The sequence below is a fragment of the Triturus cristatus genome, chromosome 3_1, assembly GCF_964204655.1.
Source record: "Triturus cristatus chromosome 3_1, aTriCri1.1, whole genome shotgun sequence".
In the NCBI taxonomy this organism is placed as follows: Eukaryota; Metazoa; Chordata; class Amphibia; order Caudata; family Salamandridae; genus Triturus; species Triturus cristatus.
Genome location: NC_140583.1, coordinates 30,127,863 through 30,141,821, shown reverse-complemented (window position 1 = coordinate 30,141,821; position 13,959 = coordinate 30,127,863). Strand labels below are relative to the sequence as shown.

General features: G+C 49.1%; 1 protein-coding gene across 9 annotated transcripts in view; it reads left to right on the top strand.

Moving 5' to 3' along the window:
- The window catches only part of DGKZ (diacylglycerol kinase zeta), a 759,825-nt gene that overhangs the window by 333,557 nt on the left and 412,309 nt on the right, over positions 1 to 13,959 (top strand). The gene's annotated exons all lie outside the window — the stretch shown is intronic.

Genomic DNA, 13,959 nt, shown 5'->3' with positions numbered 1-13,959 from the left:
CTCACCTATGTTCAAGCATCCTTCCTCTCATCATCCATACAATGTATCTTCCCTCCCTCCATACACTGTATTGTCCCTTCCTCCATACACTGTATCGTCCCTCCGTCCATACACTGTATCGTCCCTCCGCTCATACACTGTATCATCCCTCTGCCCATATACTGTATCATTCCTCCGCCCATATACTGTATCGTCCCTCTGCCCATACACTGTATCGTCCCTCTGCCCATACACTGTATCGTCCCTCTGCCCATACACTGTATCGTCCCTCTGCCCATACACTGTATCGTCCCTCTGCCCATACACTGTATCGTCCCTCTGCCCATACACTGTATCGTCCCTCTGCCCATACACTGTATCGTCCCTCTGCCCATACACTGTATCGTCCCTCTGCCCATACACTGTATCGTCCCTCTGCCCATACACTGTATCGTCCCTCTGCTCATACACTGTATCGTCCCTCTGCCCATACACTGTATCGTCCCTCTGCCCATACACTGTATCGTCCCTCTGCCCATACACTGTATCGTCCCTCCGTCCATACACTGTATCGTCCCTCCGTCCATACACTGTATTGTCCCTCCGCCCATATACTGTACCATTCCTCTGCCCATATACTGTATCGTCCCTCCGCCCATACACTGTATCGTCCCTCCTTCCATACACTGTATCGTCCCTCCTTCCATACACTGTATCGTCCCTCCTTCCATACACTGTATCGTCCCTCCTTCCATACACTGTATCGTCCCTCCTTCCATACACTGTATCGTCCCTCCTTCCATACACTGTATCGTCCCTCCTTCCGTACACTGTATCGTCCCTCCCTCCGTACACTGTATCGTCCCTCCCTCCGTACACTGTATCGTCCCTCCCTCCATACACTGTATCATCCCTCCGTCCATACACTGTATCGTCCCTCCGTCCATACACTGTATCGTCCCTCCGTCCATACACTGTATCGTCCCTCCGTCCATACACTGTATCATCCCTCCGTCCATACACTGCATCGTCCCTCCGTCCATACACTGCATCGTCCCTCCGTCCATAAACTATCTCTTCCCTCCGTCCATACACTGCACATACCCTCCGTCCATACAATGTATCTCCCCTCCGTCCATACAATGTATCTTCCCTTTGTCCTGAAGGAAGTGACCCGTTTACGGCCACCCGGGTCACCGCAGACCATCTCTCAGCCTTCCATGCCAAATGAAGATTCAGAGAAACAGTGGAGAATGCAAACCTATATTGTTTATTTGTATACAATCAGAGCAGGGCTCTGTCTGCACAGTCTCGCAAGAGTACTACAGAAGGAACTGAGTAACTGCAAGTGTAGAGATACATTATATGCATTGAATGGTTAGCTAAAAACACACCCACAGTGGAATTTTCCAAACAGATTTGGCCGCACACCGGAAGACAAAAGAAAAGGTTTCTTATTTTCATATCTTACATTTCTTTACAGAAATGAAACTCAGCAAAGGGGATTTCTCGGAACAAAGAAAGATTAGTTTCGAACACCACTCAAAATGGGGCACGAAAAGCAAATGGTGTAGCGAATGCTAAATGATAAACAGCATTATTAGAGCATCAATGAGCATAACCTAACAGTCAATATAATGCATCTCTCCTCTGTCCATACACTGTATCTTCCCTCCGTCCGTACACTGCATCGTCCCTCCCTTAATACTGTATCGTTCCTCTGTCCATACACTATCATCCCTCCCTCCCTACACTGTATCTTCCCTCCGTCCGTACACTGTATCGTCCCTCCACCCGTACACTGCATCGTCCCTCCCTCAATACACTGTATCGTCTCTCCGTCCATACACTGTATCGTCTCTCCCTCCGTATACTGTATCGTCCCTTCGTATACTGTATCGTCCCTCCGTATACTGTATCGTCCCTCCGTATACTGTATCGTCCCTCCGTCCATACACTGTATCTTCCCTCCATCCTTACACTGTATCTTCCCTCCGTCTATACACTGTATCGTCCCTCCCTCCGTACACTGTATCGTCCCTCCCTCCGTACACTGTATCGTCCCTCCCTCCGTACACTGTATCGTCCCTCCCTCCGTACACTGTATCGTCCCTCCCTCCGTACACTGTATCGTCCCTCTGCCCATAAACTGTATCTTCTCTCTGTCCGTACACTGTATCGTCCCTCTGTCGGTACACTGTATCGTCCCTCTGTCGGTACACTGTATCGTCCCTCTGTCGGTACACTGTATCGTCCCTCTGTCGGTACACTGTATCGTCCCTCTGTCGGTACACTGTATCGTCCCTCTGTCGGTACACTGTATCGTCCCTCTGTCGGTACACTGTATCGTCCCTCTGTCGGTACACTGTATCTTCCCTCTGTCCGTACACTGTATCTTCCCTCTGTCCGTACACTGTATCTTCCCTCTGTCCGTACACTGTATCTTCCCTCCGTCCATACACTGTATCTTTGCTCTGTGCATAAAATGTAGCTTATTTTTGTCCCTCTGCTCTGTACATACAATGTTTCTCCCCTCTGTCCCTTCACTGTATCATCCCTCCCTCTGTCCACACAGTAGGACCTCCCTTACAATGTATCCTCCCTCTTTCAGCACAGTGTGTATTTCATCTGTCCTCGGTGCATCTCTCCTCTCTCAGCACAGTGTGTATTCCATCTGTCCTCGGTGCACCTCCCCTCTCTCAGCACAGTGTGTATTCCATCTGCCCTCAGTGCATCTCCCCTCTCTCAGCACAGTATGTATTCCATCTGTCCTGGTGCATCTCCCCTCTCTCAGCACAGTATGTATTCCATCTGTCCTCGGTGCATCTCCCCTCTCTCAGCACAGTATGTATTCCATCTGTCCTCGGTGCATCTCCCCTCTCTCAGCACAGTGTGTATTCCATCTGTCCTCAGTGTATCTCCCCTCTCTCAGCACAGTATGTATTCCTTCTGTCCTCGGTGCATCTCCCCTCTCTCAGCACAGTATGTATATTCCTTCTGTCCTCGGTGCATCTCCCCTCTCTTAGCACAGTGTGTGTTCCATCTGTCCTCGGTGCATCTCCCCTCTCTCAGCACAGTAAGTATACCACCTGTCCTCTGTGCATCTCCCCTCTCTCAGCACAGTATGTATTCCATCTGTCCTCGGTGCATCTCCCCTCTCTCAGCACAGTGTGTATTCCATCTGTCCTCGGTGCATCTCCTCTCTCTCAGCACAGTGTGTATTCCATCTGTCCTGGTGCATCTCCCCTCTCTCAGCACAGTGTGTATTCCATCTGTCCTCAGTGCATCTCCCCTCTCTCAGCACAGTATGTATTCCTTCTGTCCTCGGTGCATCTCCCCTCTCTCAGCACAGTATGTATTCCATCTGTCCTCGGTGCATCCCCCCTCTCTCAGCACAGTGTGTATTCCATCTGCCCTCAGTGCATCTCCCCTCTCTCAGCACAGTATGTATTCCATCTGTCCTGGTGCATCTCCCCTCTCTCAGCACAGTGTGTATTCCATCTGTCCTCACTGCACCTCCCCTCTCTCAGCACAGTGTGTATTCCATCTGTCCTCGGTGCATCTCCCCTCTCTCAGCACAGTATATATTCCATCTGTCCTGGTGCATCTCCCCTCTCTCAGCTCAGTATGTATTACATTTATCCTCACTGCACCTCCCCTCTCTCAGCACAGTGTGTATTCCATCTGTCCTCGGTGCATCTCCTCTCTCTCAGCACAGTGTGTATTCCAGCTGTCCTGGTGCATCTCCCCTCTCTCAGCACAGTGTGTATTCCATCTGTCCTCGGTGCATCTCCCCTCTCTCAGCACAGTGTGTATTCCATCTGTCCTCAGTGCATCTCCCCTCCCTCAGCACAGTGTGTATTTCATCTGTCCTCGGTGCATCTCTCCTCTCTCAGCACAGTGTGTATTCCATCTGTCCTCGGTGCACCTCCCCTCTCTCAGCACAGTGTGTATTCCATCTGCCCTCAGTGCATCTCCCCTCTCTCAGCACAGTATGTATTCCATCTGTCCTGGTGCATCTCCCCTCTCTCAGCACAGTATGTATTCCATCTGTCCTCGGTGCATCTCCCCTCTCTCAGCACAGTATGTATTCCATCTGTCCTCGGTGCATCTCCCCTCTCTCAGCACAGTGTGTATTCCATCTGTCCTCAGTGTATCTCCCCTCTCTCAGCACAGTATGTATTCCTTCTGTCCTCGGTGCATCTCCCCTCTCTCAGCACAGTATGTATATTCCTTCTGTCCTCGGTGCATCTCCCCTCTCTTAGCACAGTGTGTGTTCCATCTGTCCTCGGTGCATCTCCCCTCTCTCAGCACAGTAAGTATACCACCTGTCCTCTGTGCATCTCCCCTCTCTCAGCACAGTATGTATTCCATCTGTCCTCGGTGCATCTCCCCTCTCTCAGCACAGTGTGTATTCCATCTGTCCTCGGTGCATCTCCTCTCTCTCAGCACAGTGTGTATTCCATCTGTCCTGGTGCATCTCCCCTCTCTCAGCACAGTGTGTATTCCATCTGTCCTCAGTGCATCTCCCCTCTCTCAGCACAGTATGTATTCCTTCTGTCCTCGGTGCATCTCCCCTCTCTCAGCACAGTATGTATTCCATCTGTCCTCGGTGCATCTCCCCTCTCTCAGCACAGTGTGTATTCCATCTGCCCTCAGTGCATCTCCCCTCTCTCAGCACAGTATGTATTCCATCTGTCCTGGTGCATCTCCCCTCTCTCAGCACAGTGTGTATTCCATCTGTCCTCACTGCACCTCCCCTCTCTCAGCACAGTGTGTATTCCATCTGTCCTCGGTGCATCTCCCCTCTCTCAGCACAGTATATATTCCATCTGTCCTGGTGCATCTCCCCTCTCTCAGCACAGTGTGTATTCCATCTGTCCTCACTGCACCTCCCCTCTCTCAGCACAGTGTACCTTCCCTCTGTCCATACAATGTCCACACACTGAGAGTTGTGCCCACGAGGCCCTGTTCACTGAACCTCGGATGGAAAATTCCTTTGAGTGAAATCCCGGAGTCCAAAGTGGACTCAAGACCCTGGTTCTGAAGGGGATTTTTTTTCTTCTGGGTTTGAGATATTGGAATTGTGGGGGCTGGTGTGAGGGAAATGGTATAGTGTTCGTAAACCCAAGTCTCACCGGTCCGGTACCGGCCAAGTACCACGAGTGTGCGTGGGACAGAGGCCTCCCGTTTCCGGCAGCACTGGACTCTACCCAAAAGGCGGCTACATAAGGCCCTCTCGGGGCGGATGACCCCAGACACCCCATGCATCTTGAGTGGGGCAAGACTCGTCCATAAGATGTGCAAGGTGGGCGGGGGTTCTCTGAAATGGATCGGTTGTAGATTCGAGTTGGTGGTGGCAGAGCGTGAGCCCAGGTGTGGAGTGAGACGAGCCCAGGGTGGAGGTGCAGTGACGTCTGGAAGGTGCAGTCTGTGGACAGGGGCCCCCAGTGACCTTCACCCAGAGTTGGTGACCCCCACTGCATGCTGCATGGACCGTTTCCTCACAGAGGACCCGAACTGTACAGTACGGGGGCTCCGTGTGCAACAAACGACAGGACAGTGACCACCCACCCTCGAGGAGAAGTGAGGGGATCTGGTGTGAGGCATGGATTCACAGAGAGGGTTAGAACATTCCCACCCCAACGGTTCAGGTCACAACTCCCCCATATCTCCCATCCTGTTGCCTCCAACCATCAGTGTCGTCATAGCCTGACCAAGGGACAGAATTCATCCTTGGCTTAGGGTGGAGGCACACTAGGAGTGTCTCTGGCCTGGGAAAGTCTAGCACTATGAATGTTTGTCTGGCACTATGGATGTGGGCACACTCTGGCTGTGTGTGAGGGCCGCTAGGGTCTAGCACTATGGGTGTGAGCTCACTATGGCTGTGTGTAAGGCACAGCAGAGTCTAGCACTATGGGTGTGTGTCTGGCACTATGGATGTGAGCACTGTATGGCTGTGTATAAGGCCCACCAGGGTCTCATACTATTGGTGTGAGCTCACTATGGCTGTGTGTAAGGCACAGCAGAGTCTAGCACTATGGTTGTGTGTCTGGCATTATGGGTGTGGGCACACTATGGCTGTGTGTGAGGGCCGCTAGGGTCTAGCACTATGGGTGTGAGCTCACTATGGCTGTGTGTAAGGCACAGCAGAGTCTAGCACTATGGGTGTGTGTCTGGCACTATGGATGTGTGCTCACTATGGTTGTGTGTGAGGGCCACTAGGGTCTAGCACTATGGGTGTGAGCTCACTATGGCTGTGTGTAAGGCACAGCAGAGTCTAGCACTATGGGTGTGTGTCTGGCACTATGGATGTGGGCACACTATGGTTGTGTGTGAGGGCCACTAGGGTCTAGCACTATGGGTGTGAGCTCACTATGGCTGTGTGTAAGGCACAGCAGAGTCTAGCACTATGGGTGTGTGTCTGGCACTATGGATGTGGGCACACTATGGCTGTGTGTGAGGGCCACTAGGGTCTAGCACTATGGGTGTGAGCTCACTATGGCTGTGTATAAGGCCCACCAGGGACTCGTACTATGGGTGTGTGCACACTATGGCTGAGTGTAAGGGTGAGAAGGTGGCTTGATATATGCTGTCCACTAGTTCTAGTGGCACCTTGTATCAGTTCACACAACCCCTTATGGTGAATGGTTAAAGACATACTTATGTGAAAGCTATCCTAGTGGTAGCTATGGAGAGCAGCCGTCAGGGTAAGTCTTGAAGGAATGTAAAGCAGCTTGTTTTACCAGTTTATAATCTCTTGAATGATCAAATGAAAGGACAACCACACCAGGTATATATTCATAATATATGTATTTAGGTTAAAACACACCCCTCTAGTCTCTTTATGAGACTGGAGTTCGAAGTACTTAATTTACAAGTTAGCAATTATCAGTAATAGCACAAATACACGTTTGGGCCCTAGGGGCGTACCAAACCATATATACCAAAAAAGTGGTATAAGAACCACGACTGAGCTAGACACAAGGCCTAGAGCCCGTAGAAGTGCTTGGACCAACCACAAGGAACCACCCAAGGTAGTGACACAGGGGACCCACGGGGGACGTGTGCAGTGTGAGAACACAGCCGCAAATCGCCGTTTACTTCTATGGGGGAAGTCACGGTTGGAAATTAAGAGTTTAAGGACACTTAGAGTATATCTACGAGCGAACCCTTTTGGACTTAGAGGTGTCTAGGGCCAACACCCACGGGAGCACCGGAGTACTCGAGTTACCTCACCCAGGGAAGCCGGGTGCATAGGTGTCAAATGGTGCCAGGTCACGTCGCTGTTTTCAATAGAAGCTGCTCAGGAAGTGCTGCTGCCGTGAAGAGGAGAAGTGTCCGTAGAGATCCAAGCCCGGATCTAGGATGGAAGGAACCTGAAAGCAGATGGGACAGAGTCTGGGCCACTTGCCAGTGACCCAGGGCACGATCGTCCACAGCCCACAGATGTTGGGTGCTTTAGGTGAGTTGACGGGTGTCTTGACTCTTCAGCCACGAGGTCCAGAAGGCGTCGACGACGACCAGGAGCTGGATTCGAGCTGTCCCACGAAGTCTGTCGAGTGCTGCGGTGTTGGCGACCAGATTGGTCCCAACAAGCCTTGGCAACAGCAAGTCACTTGGAAACAGAGACAGGACTTCGGTACAGACCAGCAAGATCTGGGGGAATCACCCAGTGACGGTAAGTCGGGGCACATCTGGAGCAACCAGGAAAGCCCAATCAGAAGAGGAGTCGCCTTCATGGGGACCCACTAGCCAACGGGCTAGCGATCGCGAAGGGGCCTCGAGCAGTCGCACTGGAAACTGTCCCACGGGTCACTCGTTGAGCGGAGGCCAGAAATCTTCGGTGCAGTAGATGCTCAAGGCTGGGGCTACTTGGAGCCCAAAGCACAACTTCGAGGAAGACCAGGAAGATGATGGATCAGCAAAAGATCACAGTGTCCAGGGGGTCACGGTTCCACATCACCCACGATAGCCACGGGCCTTAGCTTTGCTGTGGACTCAGGGTAGCCTCGGGCAAGTCTGGAAATCCACCTCTGGGGATGCAGAGACTTCGGCTTCCGGTGGGAGCTTCAGAAATGCAGACCGGACTGTTGCTTCTTTGGTGCCTGCCAAGCAGGGGTGTCACTCCTTGACCCCAAGGGAGATTTCTTCAGTCTTCTAGTTGAAATAAAACGTCGAAGGTCCAGGATATATGTTGCAGAGTTTCGTCCAGGGTAATCTAAAGTCGCAAGGACTGGGTTCCTATACTTATACAAATTTTGGGGGTTGGATATACTCTAGGGACCCACCTATGGGAGGGTTTGGAAAGAGGGGTGGTTACACCTAATTTCTTTGTCCAGTTTCATGCCAGAGCAGGGGCAGGTAGCCCCTGCAACCCGTTTGAACTGGACTATGCACAGGGACACCAAGTGTGCCCCCAGTGCAGGACTTCAAAGCACGAGAGAGTGCTCCCGCCCAGCCCCAATACACATCTGCCTGTCTGGGGAGGTGGTTACACCTCCCTGGCACAGGAAACCTATTGTCCAGGCCTCCCCTGCCGGAGTTTCGGTCAGCAGCAGGAGGCCAGACCCGTGTCTGTGGCAGTGGCATCCATTTTGTGATGCCAGGGCTGTAGAAAGTCTTTACCGGGTAGACCAGTGTGAACATGTCTCCCTCTAGAAGGGTGGAATGCTATCCCCGCCACCAGAACTGGCGGGGAAGGGGGGGGGGGGGGGGTAGTATTCCAAAGCGTTTGACGCCAAACACGACATGTTTCCGTGCAGCCAGTCCAAAGCTAGCATTTACCGCGAGGTTATAATCAGTGGTCGAAATGGGGGAAAAAAGTAGGGGAACTGTGGGCGGAGAATCAGAGTGCGGGAATAGCCCAAGGATTGGATCAGTGGGCGGAGCCAGATGTGTGGCCAGTGTGAGCAAACATCCCAATTTTTAGTATTTGTTTGGCATTTCACTGCCCAGTTTAATCAACCAATGGATTCACATGATTATGTAAGGGTATAATGAGTTATTGACATTAGAAGCATATCCACTTTGGGAATGTATTTTAATCACAGAATGTCCCTAATACGATAAAATGTGGAAGCACAAGCCATTTGTCGCCGAGCCATGGAGTTTCTGTCAACACTGCTCCCTTTTTCCACAGCAGCAGTTCAAACATGAATGACAAAATATCCTAGTTTGCAAATGTTTTCTATATAATTATGGCTCTGCCATATTTGCCTCATAATGCAAGATCTGCTGCATGATCTGACCATTTAAACTAATAAATTGTTTATAGCTCAACGTATCAAAAGTTAATTAAAAATGTGACTTCTGTTGCTCCGGAGTGGATGGCCTATTGCAAAGGTTGATTGATCACCTTTCTCACTGCTGCATTTGTATGTTACACTGGTACTAATAAGGCAACATCTTTCCAGAGACTGTTAGCATGTGTACACATGTCAAAATAATAAAATCAGAAAATATACTGCATTACGCTGCAGCCTTTTTTTTTTTTTAATGCATAATTTAGTCAACACTGCGGCATAATTTTGTCCTCCTTTGCTGCATAATTAATTCTAGTGGCCCCCAAAGCAGGCAGCACATGTTAAAAGTGCTTGTGAATGAAGCAGAGAGACTGTGAAGTTTGCAAACTTAGTTTGGTGTGCGTGCAAATTCTGCATTGCCAATCTCTGGTGAGTTGCAGCTTTTACTTCTGAAACAAGGCCAATGGAGGTACCTATGGGTGAGGCAGACTGGCCTCAAGGGCAGGGCTGGTCTTAGCACTGGTGGTGCTTTGTGCATTAATGTTTGTTATTGCCCCCCACTGACCACCTCCGCCATGCATTCCCTCACTAGCACTCTTTAACAGTGCCCCTAAAGTCTCCATAATTACACTCTCTCTCAGATGCATTTAATTTGATTTACAGCGCCACTCATTCCAGTGTAGGGTGTCAGAGCACTTTACATCACACACATTACACAGAGACAATCAATATGTGTATAAATCACTGTATAGAAAATGTTACATAAGACTAAGGACTACAAGGTGTAGGAGTCACATGACAACCCCACTAGTACGCCGTATAGTTTAATAGTGATTGGTCTGGAGGAACACAAACTTAGAATTTAAACTGTAATACAATGATTGGGGTTCTCTTTAATAATCAGAATTGATTTCTGTCCAAAAGAACACTTTTTCTAACATTAGGATAATCAAAGACTTGGGGGAAAAACATAACGCTCTAATTTATACCTTGCAGTTTGTATGCAGCTCTTAGATGAAAGTTAATAGCTCACTGTTCTATGTTAGGAATTTAACTTATAAACTGCAAGTAACAAAAGGATCTCTCTGACAAAAGCAGTAGCCCACTGACCTATTTACATTATGTGCACTTTGTGATCTGCATGGTACATGTTATTTGCAGCAGGCACATTAACCCTCTGAGCTACCTTTCCATGAGTCAAAACTTCCACTAGAAAGTGCTTTAAATGGGAAAAAATAAGTGCAGGTACTCCTTAAAATGAGCTAGAGGTGTGGTGAGTGGGCGGGGTTAGAGGCGGGGCTAAGAGCAAGACATGATGATACTTAACGACTTCTATATTAGTTGCAGCACACACCAGAACGCATGATAAATGTGTTTATATAAACAAAGCAGGTTAACTCATTACACAAAATGAAAGAGAAATGCGATAATATGTTAACATTTCTTGTTTTTTTGCAATAGTTGCACCTTGTTAATGCCATACTGTTAGTTACTGTTGTTTGGCACAAGACTATATATTTTTGAGCACATGAGTAGGAAGAAACTGAAAGTACCCCCACTTCAAACCAAAGCTCTTATGGCACAAAGCAAATGAAGCAAATCATCACGACCCTCCCCAGAAGATATCTCTTGTCTCTTCCATCGATCTATCCATTCATCCTTTTCATCCTACCATTTACCTGATGATGTCCCCCATTTAACCTTTACATTCTATTGTCTATTCAGTCTTTCATCCATCATTCAGTTTTACCCTTACACCCCTTTATACCATCCACCCTTTGATCCATCCTCCCTCCCTCCCTTTCATTCATCCATCCAATCTTTCACTTATCCACCCATCATCCGCCCTTTTATACAATCATCCACCCTCTTTCACCCACCCATCCATCCATCCATTCACTCATCCATCCATTCACTCATCCATCCATCCATCCATTCATTCGCCCATCCATTCATCCACCCTTGCTCACTCACTCATCCATCCACTCACTCACCCACCAACCCTCCCTACTACATTGTTTATGAACCTTGGTCGCCGAGCAGTTATGTACACACAAAGTGCCACCCATTTTCTTTAAAATACCTCCTGAGAGTGTCTTGATTCTCTCTCTCTCTCTCTCTCGCTTTTTTCTTACAAAAATCAGGCCTACAAATGCAGGCAAACACACAAACATAAGCAGACACACAAAAGACTCCGGTATGTTAAAAGCCATGTTATAGTCTTCACCAACTTGTGCTTAAAAGATCTCCAAGGGCTTGTGATGAGCTTGCCCCCTGAACGAAGTCCCAGGACCAGTAGACTTCACCCCCAGCTCCCCAGAGTCTTTTGGAAGTGCCTGCTGCTGTTGTTGGGCCTTCTGAGGGACTGCGTGTCGCAGGGAGCTAGAAGCGCGACTCAAGAAGGAGAAGCGTGCCGCCATCGGAGCTGTTATCGCATCTCGCAAAGGGTGTCACCGCTGCAGCATCGCATCGAGCGGAAGCGTGTCGCATCATTCCGGAAGTGTCTCGCAACGCCGAAGAAGCGTGTCGCCATCGCAGCCATCGTAGCTGACACATTTCACCGCATCAAGAGAAGAGTCTCGCATCGAGGAAGAAGCGTGTCGCCATCGCAGCCATCGTAGTTGTCGCATTGCACCGCATCAAGAAAAGCGCCTCGCATCCACGGAGAAGCGTGCCGCTGTCGGAGCTGCTGTCGTCGCATCGCGTAAAGGGGTGACGCCGCTGCAGCATCGCATCGAGCGGAAGCGTCTCGCAAACGTCGGAGAAGAGTGGCGCTGCCAAGGCCGCTGTCGTCGCATCGCGTAAAGGGTGACGCCGCTGTAGCTGACGCATCGAGTCGAGTCTTCTCGCAACATCGGAGAAGCGTAACGCATCTGGAAGATCTTCACGTCTTTATTTCTTTGCACCAAAAACTTCATCGCATCAGCATCGTTGCAACACTTTCGTTGCCCTGCGTGTCGCTTCTGAGGTACATTGACTTAAAGTGTCGCATTTAAGAACTTAAGAGAACTAAGCAAACTTCTACCATCTTAAGTAACAGTATTGTGTATTTTTGTCGTTTAATGGTCTTGTGGTAACTCTATATAAAGAATCCTTATTTTTAATATAAAAACCTGTGTGGTGTCCATCTGTAGTTTTGTCACTTGGTTGCTGTATGTGTTCACAAATGCTTAACCTATAACGCTCTGAGATGAGCCTTGTCTGCTCGCGCCAAGCTACCTAGAGGGTGAGCAGAGGTTATTTTAGGAGTGTAACCCCTTACCCTGACTAGAGGAAAGGTTCCCTGCTTGTCACAAGTACCTACCTGTGCCAACCAGAGAACCCGGATTCTAACAATGTCCATTGCTTATATCCTTACAAAACGTAAGCAGTATGGTAAAAAGACCACATCACTGGAAGCAGAGCCACAGTACACATTTTGTTTTCCAATCCACACATTACAGTACCTCCAGGATTGGTGCACTAGTTGCAAGCCCAGGGAAAACAAAGACAAGAAAACAAAAATGGCGCTTCACTGGCAAACAATGTAAAAGTGGCGCTTATGTGTTTGGGTTTGAATAAAATCAATCTGGCCGGTTTGCTACCACTCTGTCTTACTTTATTTAGTTATTTTTCATATTTTTAACCTTTTATTCCCGATGCTGCACTTTGGAATTAAAATGTCAGAAAAATACGACATTTCCAGCTAAAGTGTTTTTCTTTTTTGGATCCATTTCACAGGGGAGCAAATAAAAGAAAGGAGAGGAAAGAGAGTCTTGAAGTCACGGTTTTCAGTAAGAGAAGAACTGCTAGACAGAAAGATTGGGAAGAAAGAATGAGTGGGGGGCAGTTGAAGGGGCAGAGCAGAAGTGGACACTGTATTTTTCTTCTCTGGGCAAGAAGGAAAAGACAGAGTCCTGTTACTTCTCTGCCGCCCGTCCTCGAAAGCCAGGAACGCCGAGCTTTATTTATAGGCGATGGCAATTTCTTGCGTCCTGGGACCCATTTTCAAAATAAAAAAGTTGGGGAACGGAATCCTTGGATTTAAAGAAGTAGGGGCACGCCGCGCCCTGCCGATCCCGCCCACTTCGACCACTGGTTATAATGCACTTAAGAGTATATGGTCAGGCTGCACCACAAACCGCATCAGAGGAGGTACTCCGAACGCTGCAGAGGGGCTCTGCTCATGCAGGGGCACCCTCTCACATAAAAACCAAGCACTCTGCCTTCAGGATTGTTAAGGCCTGCCATAGGAGTGACTTATGGGTTTTCTATGTGTGTGCAATGGTAGTGATATAGGTAGCCTATACCACAGTAAGGGGTGCAGGCACCACCTTACCCAGGCTGCAGTAGCAGACCTGTAGTGTCATTTTGGAGTGCTGCCCAGGGATGGCATAATACATGCTTCAGCCCCTGGTAGGCTTCTGAGATACCTATGCCCTGGGTACATAGTATACCATATACTAGGGACTTATAAGGCACTCCAGAATCCAATTTTCAATGTATCTAATGTACATGGAAGCCATTTTACAGGGAAAGCAGATAGACTGGGGCCCTGAATAGCAGGGTCCCAGTCCAACTAAGTCATAAACCAGCAAAACACCAGGCAAAAAGTGAGGGCAACCATATAGTCAGATGATTCCACCTTCCTACAGTGAGGCACAGCAGAGTCTAACACTCTAGGTGTGTGCACACTATGGCTGTGTGTAATGCACAGCAGAGTCTAGCACTATGATGTGAGCTCACTATGGCTTTG